At 38.9% G+C, this 9,389-nt stretch overlaps 1 non-coding gene across 1 annotated transcript; it reads right to left on the bottom strand.

Moving 5' to 3' along the window:
* Positions 1-1,214: 1,214 nt before the first annotated feature.
* LOC148848930 (small nucleolar RNA R71) lies at positions 1,215-1,321 on the bottom strand. The gene has a single exon (XR_016101552.1). It is a non-coding gene; the product is annotated as a small nucleolar RNA R71 (small nucleolar RNA).
* Between the last annotated feature and the right edge of the window lie 8,068 nt (positions 1,322-9,389).

Below are 9,389 nucleotides of genomic sequence, written 5' to 3'. Positions count from 1 at the left end.
TATTTCCTTTATCATGAACTGATTTATTTATAGTTAGGGCTATGGAAAGCCTAACCATGGTGTGAATTGAATGGTCTATAGGGATATATACACATGATTCATCTGAATGTATGAGTTTTTCTTGCACTTAATGCATTTCTATCTTGAGAACTCTAGTCGAGGGATCGAGGGGTTACTTGATAGAAGTAGGTTTAATATATCTTGGGAAAGAATATTAAATAAAATTGGGAAAACTTCAGCTTATGAGAATGACAACTTATCTTGGTTAATCGCATCCATTAATATTCATTGGAATGTCTAGGCGGACCAATGGTCCTAGCGATTTCATTTAATCGTTGCATATTTAGTTATTGATCAATGTTGCTTTTATTTTCTTTTTCTCTTTTTAATTTTCAGTAGTTCTTATTATTGGATCTGAATTTCGGTTGTCCAAATAATTAAGGAAGGTTGTAGTTCTAATACTTATTTTGTTAAATCCTTGTGGGAACAATATTTTTATACTACTTGATAACTAGTACACTTGCTAGGGTTATAATCATAACTATAAAGTTTTTGGCGCCATTGCTGGGGATTTAATCCTAAAGTAATATTAGAACTTGTTGGCCTTGGTTAATTTGGATTTTTATTTCTGTTTTTATTATTTTATTTTTTTAATTTGTTCGAATTCTTGCTTTGTTTAGATTTACTAGAGCATGACACGCACTAGAAGAGAGGGACTAGCAGAATTCGATCCTGAAATTGAGAGGACCCTTCACTTATTACAAAGGGCCAATAAGGGTAAAGCGAGAGAGGAGGTTGAAATTGGCGAACTAGCAATAGAAATTGAGGAAGAGATGGCAGAAGCAAATCGCACCCTTTTGGACTATGCTTGTCCTACAATTGATGGGGCTACTTCCAACATTTGCAAGCCCACAATTCAGGCCAATTATTTTGAAATCAAGTCTGCAATCATCCAAATGATTTAGACAAGTATTAAATTTAGTGGGTTACCGAGTGATGATCCTAATGCACATATTGTTAACTTCCTAGAAATATGTGATACATTTAAACATAATGGAGTTAGCGATGATGCTATTAGGCTTAGATTATTTCCATTTTCATTGCGTGATAGAGCTAAAGATTGGCTTAACTCACTCCCTATAGGAAGCATCACCACTTGTAATGATTTGACCCAAAAATTCTTGGCTAAGTATTTTCCACCCTCTCAAACAACAAAATTAATTAATGATATCACTACTTTTGCCCAATTAGAGAGGGAATCTTTGTATGAAGCATGGGAATGATTCAAGGAGATGCATAGGAAGTGTCCTCACCATGGGATACCAACTTGGCGTCAATTCCAAACTTTCTATAATGGTATTACCCCTTCTAATTGTTCCATCATTGATGTAGCTGCAGGTGGCACAATCATGAGGAAAACGCCAAAGGAAGCTTATGATCTAGTGGAAGAGATGGTGTCGAACGACTACCAGTGGAGTAATGACCGAATTGATTGAAGTGGAGTACACCACATCGATTCCCTTGCAGCCATATCTGCTCAACTTGCTAGTCTGAATAAAAAATTTGATACTTTTAATATTGCTGCAATGAATACATCATCTAGCATCCCATGTTATTTCTGTGGTCAAATAGGACATACTAATTCTGACTGTCCATTAGGTAATCCTTTTGCTTCACATGATAATGCTAATTTTGTCTCTCATACTGGCAGGCCAAATTTTAACCCTACTCAAACACATACAACCCAGAGTGGAGGAATCATCCAAAATTTTCATAGAACAACAACCAGCAAAAAGCACCCATGGGATTCCAACAACAGCCACCCCCACTAGAAAATAAGAGTAATTTGGAAGAAATGATTTCTAAGTTCATCAATGCTATTGAAACAAAATTTCAAGAACATGAAAAAAGACTCTCAAGTCAAGAAGCATCAATTAAGAACCTAGAAGTCCAAATGGGGCAGATTGTGAATCTGTTGTCGGAAAGAAAGGAAGGACGACTGCCTAGCAATACGGAGAAGAATCCAAGAGAGTAGTAAATGCCATAGCTTTGAGAAGTGGGAAGACAATTGGCGAGACCCAGAACGATGACCAAAAATCTGATGAGGTCGATCCAGAAAAGGAGGCTGAAGGGAGTACACCTAAACTGAATTTAGATGCTATTAAACTTCCTCTCCCCTACCCCTGAAATATGCCAAATTCTTGAAGGAGGTGATGTCAAATAAAAGGAAATTGGTGGACTACGAGATGGTGAAGTTAAATGAAGAGTGCTCAGCCATTCTTCAAAATAAATTGCCCCCAAAGCTGAAGGATCCAGGGAGTTTTTCTATACCTTGCACCATAGGGAATACCGAATTTGATAAATCTTTATGTGATTTGGGTGCTAGTATAAATTTAACGCCTTACTCTATTTTTGAAAAACTCAGATTGCATGAATTAACATCTACAACTATTACCCCACAATTAGTTGATTGAAGCATTAAATACCCTAGGGGAATAGTAGAAGATGTTTTGGTTAAAGTAGGTAATTTCATCATTCCTGCTGATTTCATTGTGTTGGATATGGAGGAAGATAGGACAATGCCAATGATTCTAGGGAGACCCTTTCTTGCTACTGGTAATGCCTTAATTGATGTACAAAAGGGTCTACTTATTCTTAGAATCAATGGTAAAGAAGTAGTGTTTAACGTATTTCAAACCATGAAGTATCCCAACACAAGTGAACATGAAGTATATGCAATCGGTTGTATAGATATTAGGGCGGTTGAGATTAACTCACCAAAGTTATACAACTTCTTTGAAAGCTGCAGTTTTGACTCATGTAAAATTTTGCAGGTTATGGAGGAGGAAGAGAAGGAGGCAGTGAACTATTTGGAGGCCGGCTAGGAAGGGTGTAAGCCAAGACAAGGGAAATTTCTACCACTAGAAGGGCCGGACTCTACCAAACAATTACTACCCTCCATCAATGCACCTCTAGCTTTGAAACTTAAACCCTTACCTTTTCATTTAAAATATATATTTTTCGGAGATAGTTCCACCTTATTTGTAATTATCTCTTCTAAATTGACAGGTCTCCAAGAGGAAAAGCTTGTGAGAGTGCTCAAGCAACATATATCGGCCATAGGATGGAGCATCGCCGACATAAAAGGGATTAACCCTTTGGTATGCACGCACAAAATTCTGATGGAACAAGGATGCAATCCCAAGGCACAACCACAAAGGAGGCTGAACCCTAAAATGCAACAGGTAGTGAAGACAAAAATTCTAAAATGGCTCGAAGCAGGTATTATCTACCCGATTCTGATTCATCATGGGTAAGTCCTGTTCAAGTTGTACCAAAGAAAGAGGGGATTACTGTAATTCTAAATGAAAATAATGAATCAAGTCCCACAAGAACAATAACTGGCTAGAGGGTGTGCATAGAGTATCGAAAGCTGAATGAGGCCACTAGGAAAGATCACTTCCCTTTGCCATTTATTGATCAAATGATAGAGAGATTTGCAGGGCATGGATATTATTGCTTCCTAGATGGCTACTCTGGGTATCTTCAAGTACCCATTGCACTTGAAGATCAGGAGAAGACCACATCTACTCACCCATATGGAACCTTTGCATTTAGGAGAATGCCATTTGGACTGTTCAATGCACCTGCCACTTTTCAGCGTTGTATGATGTCATTATTTGGTGATTTCATCGATGACTTCATGGAAGTCTTCATGGAAGATTTCTCCATTTATGGATCATCATTCGATGAATACTTGCATAATTTGGAAAAGGTACTTCAAAGGTGTGAGGAGTCTAACCTTGTTTTGAACTGGGAAAAATGTCATTTCATGGTTAGGGAAGGAATAGTTCTAGGACATAAAGTGTCCTCCAAGGGCATTGAAGTGGACAAAGCTAAGGTAGAACTAATTGAAAAGCTCCCTCCACCTCAATCATTAAAGGATATTAGGGGTTTTCTTGGGCATGCAGGCTTTTATAGGCGATTCATTAAAGATTTCTCTAAAATAACCAAACCCTTGACAAATTTGCTTGTTAAAGATGTAACTTTTGAATTCGATGATGACTGTTTGCATGCATTCAACACTCTTAAGGAGAAATTGATTCAAGCTCCTATTGTATCAGCCCCTGTATGGGAACTACCCTTCGAAATAATGTGTGATGCAAGCAATGATACCTTGGGCGCAGTTTTAGGGCAGAGAAAAGATAAGAAATTTCATACCATTTACTATGCAAGTAGGACCATGAATGAAGCACAAAAAAATTATTCCACTATCGAAAAGGAATTACTTGCAGTAGTATTTGTTGTTGAAAAATCCAGATCTTATTTACTCTTATCTAAAGTCATCGTATTCATTGACCATGCTGCCTTGAGATATCTACTTGCTAAAAAAGATGCAAAACCTAGGCTGCTACGATGGATCTTGCTGTTGCAAGAATTTGATCTAGGAATTAAAGACAAGAAGGGTAGTGAAAATACAGTAGCTGATCATTTATCAAGGCTGGATGAAAATTATGTTGAAATTATTAATAATTCAGCCTTGCATGATGAATTCCCAGATGAGCAACTATATGCGATTAGCAGAAACAATGAACCATGGTTTTCTGATTTGGCTAATTTTTTGGCAGGAAAGATGGTGCCACTTCACTTGACATATCAGTAGAGAAAGAAATTTTTTTCTGATGTGAAGCATTATCTATGGGATGAACCTTACCTGTACAGAATCTACAGGGATGAACTGATAAGGAGATGTATTCCCGAGGAAGAAGTGCGAAGTGTCATAAATTTCTGCCATGGCAAAGAAGTAGGAGGTCACCATGGAGTATCAAGAACTGCTTCAAAAATTCTCCAAAGCAGTTTTTATTGCTCTTCGCTCTTCAAGGATGTCTATGCATACATATGTGCTTGCAATCATTGTCAAAGGATAGGTAACATCTCCCGACGAAATGAGATTTCCTTGAATAATATTCTTGTTTGTGAAATATTTGATGTGTGGGGCATCGATTTCATGGGACCATTTCCAAAATCTGTTAATAATTCATACATACTTGTGGTTGTGGATTATGTGAGCAAATGGGTGGAGGCATGTGCATATCCCACTAATGATGCTCGAGTTGTCATTAAATTTATAAAAAAATTCATATTCACTCATTTTGGAATACCTCGAGCTATCATAAGTGATGGGAAGAAGCATTTTTGTAACAAACAATTCAAACAATTATTAAATAAGTATGGTGTTATGCATAGAATTGCAACCCCCTACCACCCCCAGACTAGCAGCCAAGTAGAAATCTCTAATAGAGAACTAAAATATATTTTGGAAAAGACGGTTACCACATCTAGGAGGGATTGGTCCTTAAAACTAGACGATGCACTTTGGGCTTATCGTACGACATTCAAAACTCCAATTGGTATGTTCCCTTATCAATTAGTCTTCGGCAAAGCGTGCCATATACCCATTGAGCTGGAAAATAAAGTTTAATGGAATACCAAATTTTTGAATTTTCATTTAAGAAATGCAGGTGATCAAAGAAAGCTTCAGCTCAACGAATTAGAGGAATGGAGGAATCAAGCATATGAGAATGCCCAGACTTACAAAGAAAAAACCAAAGCATGGCATGACTTCCATATTGTAAGGAAGGAATTTAAAGAAGGAGACAAAGTTCTGCTCTTTAATTATGTGTCAGAGAGGAGAAATCAGACTCTACTAGATATGGTCTGATCACTTCTCATCCACTCAGAGTTACCCACATACTTTTGGGGTTTTGCATTAGAGACTGCGATTTACGTGCTGAACTGGATTCCAACCAAATCCATTCCTAAGACTCCATCTGAGCTACGGACCGATAGGAAACCAAGTGTTAGAAACTTGAAGATTTGGGGTTGTCCAGCACATGTTAAAAGAACTAGTGCTGACAAATAGGAATCCAAGACCAGCCATTGCCTATTTGTTGGTTACCCCAAAGGCTCTGTAGGTTACTTGTTCTATGATCCAAAAGAGCGAAATGTGTTTTGCAATCGAAATGCCCACTTCTTATAGGAAGATTATATCCTGGATAATCATCATCAGGAAGTTGTTCTTGATGAGGAGAGCCCAAGAGTAGTGGGAGATGTCCCACCAGCTCTAGAAAATATCCAACCTAAAAGATCTATCAGGGTTTCCACACCTCCAGTTCGTTACGGCTATGACCAAGAAAGTTACTCGGTGGAAGCTATGACCAGTGAGGAGGATCTCGTGACTTGTTCGGAAGCTATGTTGGACATAGATTCCTTGAAGTGGGTAGATGCCATGAGAGCTGAGATGGACTCAATGGAGACCAACAGAGTCTGGACTCTAGTAGATCCGCTCCGTGGGGTAAAGGCAATTGGCTGCAAATGGATCTATAAGAGAAAGAAGGGCCCCGATGGTAAAGTTGAGACCTACAAGACTCGTCTTGTGGCGAAAGCGTACACTCAAAAAGAGGGAATTGATTATGAGGAAACTTTTTTGCCTATGGCCATGCTTAAATCTATTAGGATCCTGCTAGCTTTAGTAGCATACCATGACTATGAGATTTGGAAAATGGATCTCAAAACCACGTTCCTGAATGAAGATTTTATAGAAGATATCTATATACAACAACCGCAAGGTTTCATAGCTGCATGTCAGGAACACATGGTATGTAAACTCAACCGATCCATAGATGGACTTAAGCAAGCTTCTAGGAGTTGGAACATCCGATTTGACTCTACCATCAAATAGTTTGACTTTGAGCAAAATCCGGATAAATCCTGTATTTACAGAAAGACCAATGGGGATAAGGTTATGTTCTTGATTCTATTTGTAGATGACATTCTACTCATTGGGAATGATGTAGGAATGTTAACTACGATGAAAGTGTGGCTTTCACAACAATTCTCCATGAAAGATCTTGGAGAAGCCTCCTACATATTGGGTGTTCGACTCTATAGAGATAGATCAAAGAGGATAATATGATTATCCCAGTTTGCTTACATTAACAAGACTGTCAAAAGATACAGTATGGAGAATTCCAAGAAAGGAAATATTCCTTTCAGACACGGGGTCACTCTCTCCAAGGGTATGTCTCCCAAGACTCCGAAAGTGATTGGGGGCATGAAAGAGATTCCCTATGCCTCAGCCATAGGAAGCATCATGTATGCCATGCTGTGCACTAGTCTTGATATTTCTTAGGCTGTGAGTGTGGTAAGCAGATACCGATCTAACCCAGGGTAGGAGCATTGGACCGCTGTGAAAAACATACTAAAATACCTTCGAAGGATAAAAGAGTTTTATCTAGTGTTCGGTAGTAGTTCATAACAAATCTAGAGGTATACTGATGGCGATTTCCAATAGGATCCAGATGATAGAAAGTCTACATCTGGTTTTATCTGAACGATAGGATCATGCACTGTTAGCTAGAAAAACAGCAAATAGGGGTCTACTGCAGATTCGACAACCGAAGCCGAGTACATTGCCATAAGGAAGCTGCCAAGGATGTTGTTTGGATGAAGAAATTCATTTAGGAATTAGGAGTAGTTCCATCCAGCACATCACCCATTCCATTGTTGTGTAACAACTCTAGAGCCATTGCTCACGCTAAGGAGCCACGAGCCCACTCGAAGTCAAAGCACATCGAGAGGAAGTACCATATACTGTAGGAGATAGTTGGAAGAGGGGATGTCCTGATTTAGAAGGTAGCATCAATGGAAAATGTAGCAGACCCATTAACTAAGCCACTGACACAGAAAGTGTTTGAGAAACATGTGGAAAATATGAGACTCCCGCTTGTACCTTATTGAACCTAAGTGCAAGTGGGAGTTGTTAGATAGTTATGCCCTTAGCTCCAATCAGATTGATGTATCTTTCGATATTTATTATAAATGAATAAAGTACATAATTGATTTATGTCATTGTGGTGTTTTTCTATGTGATACTCTTAAACTAGACACTTATGAGACTCGTGTTAGTTTAGAAACTTCACAACCGTTGGATAGATCTGGGGAGATTTATCCTACCAAGGTTGACACTGATGTGCTGCCAAGTTGGTTGGGGTGGCTTGCCTCAGTTGCCAGGGTGAGACCTGAGGTACATGCAGTGTGGGTTTTCTTGAAACCCTGAACTGGACCAAAATTCCAGTATTTCCCTGGACCTTGTAGATAGATGGACAAAACTGGAATGTTATACCTGACCCCTAGACTCGATTATGGTACTTCACTAGGTGTCGGATTGGGCTATCTTTGATATGCCAATCAGTGAGGTCCTTTAAGGGGTCAAAACCTGGGTATGTTGGGACAGTCTGAGAATTCATCTGAGTGGGTGATCATAGTGACATGATCAACCCCTTTGTCGAACAAAGTGAATGATCGGGGATGCACTCTCTGATGGAAACCTAAACTACCGGCAATTGATTTCAACCGTTGAAATTTTTTTCTTCAAAATATATTTATATAGAGATATACATATATATAGTATGGTTTCCAAATGTTTGCATAAGGTTTTAATTCCCGGGATCTAAGGGAGTAGGGAGTGTAACACTTTCCTTGTAGCTGAGGGAGAGGTCCTCTCTTGTCGAGTAGTGTTTGATCATTATGGGCTGAGAGGTTAAGTGTAAGACCATTGAGGGTAATACCTGATGAGCTAATTTTGAATCTGCCCACAGTCCTTGGGTTTTCATAAGGTGGCTGGACTCAATGACCATTTAGTGTAAATGTTTGGCCCATTAAGAGCCCATAGTCATTGACTCAGGGGTTCACTGTGTCCTACTATGAATTCGGCTAGGCCTTGTAACAAAGGATAGGCTAAATCCATGTGGCTGATGTGTAGATCAATGTTTGGGTCCCACACCATACAAAGAGAGCCAACTGGGCAGCAGGTTAAGAGGTTAACTGAGTCCATAAACTTAATGGGCCTAAAGTCCCATTCGAATTGGGCTTAAATTAGTTAATTAAAAGGAAACAAGATAGGATTTATAATCTGATTAGAATTAGCTAAAGGATAAGATAAGTCTTATCTATTCAAGTGTCTAGATCCAAATATCATATTTGGATTAAGGAACTCTCTCCTAATTGGATTAGGAGGCTGATCCTGAAAATGCTATAAATAAAGGGGGCGAATTCCTCAGTTATACACACCGCAACAATTTGCAGATTTCTTTCATGTTCTTGCCGACCATACCTAGTTCGATCTCCACTTGTGGGAGTGATCAAGAATTGTTCTTGATATTGCTTCTTGGAAGTAGAAGCAATCTGAAGTCGTACTCACCAGCCCTCTAATCTGTTCTTGCTGAAGAATTCAGTTCTTTCTAAAGAATTGTCCTGTTGATCCTGCTTCGCCACACACTCTATCATATTCAGTGGAAGCTGGTTTTTGGTTTTCTCCTTGGGCATGA

Source organism: Nelumbo lutea, chromosome 6, assembly GCF_056320005.1.
Source record: "Nelumbo lutea isolate HS-2025 chromosome 6, American lotus-T2T, whole genome shotgun sequence".
NCBI classification, from domain to species: domain Eukaryota; kingdom Viridiplantae; phylum Streptophyta; class Magnoliopsida; order Proteales; family Nelumbonaceae; genus Nelumbo; species Nelumbo lutea.
This window is presented reverse-complemented; position numbering and strand designations above follow the sequence as displayed.